Consider the following 1103-nt stretch of genomic DNA (forward strand, 5'->3'; position numbering starts at 1 on the left):
AAAGGAAAAGGATACAGGAGAATAGAAGTAGAAATATTAATTAGTGGTTTGGAATACTAGTTATAAAAGAGTGTTCTAATAATTAAAAAAGGCACTGGTCACGGTACCTGTTCTCTCTATTATTAACCTGACAGAATGTTTCCGGATTGAAATAGATATGTTAGAATAGGTGATTAGAATAGTCCTCAGCCAGCTAGTAGAGGATAGTAAATAGTATCTAGTAGTCTTTAATAAGAGAAAGTTAAATAGCGCGGAATAGAACTATCTAATATAGGAGAAGGAATTATTAGCTATTAAGAAAGTCTTAAAATACTAGGAATATTATCTAGAGAATAGGACCAGGATAGAGGTCCTGATAGACTATAAGAGTCTAAAGTATCTTATAATAACCTGAACTTATTCTAAATACTTGATATAGTAGGTTAAGGAATTTCAAGCCTATAATCTAGATATCTAATATTACTCAGGAAAGAAGGCAGTAGTGCTTGATACTATTAGTAGATAACCTAACTTTATTAAAGAAGACCCGGCCACCATAGGTAACAGTATAGATAAGGTATTTATAGTATAATAGTTAAGTAAAATAGTAGAATAACTTATATTAATATAGTTAAAAGATACTGAAATATAGAAAGATAGTTTAATACAGTATTTTACTAAAAGATTTTTACTGTCAGATACTTTAATAATAAGGAGTATTAAGGCTGACAGGAGGTATTTTATCTATAGTAGATATAGAGATATAATAGACCTGGATATAGAGAATATCCTGTTCTATATTAATAAGGATAGGACTGAAGCTCTATACCTACAGGAAGGACTTCAGAACTTATTTATAAAAAGAATATATAAATTATATAGCTATCTAGGATACCCAGGACTACTTAGTACTATAGATACAAGAATATAGTAGCTATTAATATACTGAGATATTCAGACTATATTATATAAATATCTAGTATGTTAAGTATTATAGTGATCCTAGATAGGTCTAGAAAGAGAGCAGTAGATATATATATTTTAGGAAAATATTGAATCTTTTAAATAATAGAGGATTAATCTTATCAGCCCCTTACTAGTAACTCTAAATAAGAACTAATAGA

This window comes from Aspergillus sydowii (assembly GCF_001890705.1).
Source record: "Aspergillus sydowii CBS 593.65 unplaced genomic scaffold ASPSYscaffold_24, whole genome shotgun sequence".
Taxonomy (NCBI): Eukaryota; Fungi; Ascomycota; class Eurotiomycetes; order Eurotiales; family Aspergillaceae; genus Aspergillus; species Aspergillus sydowii.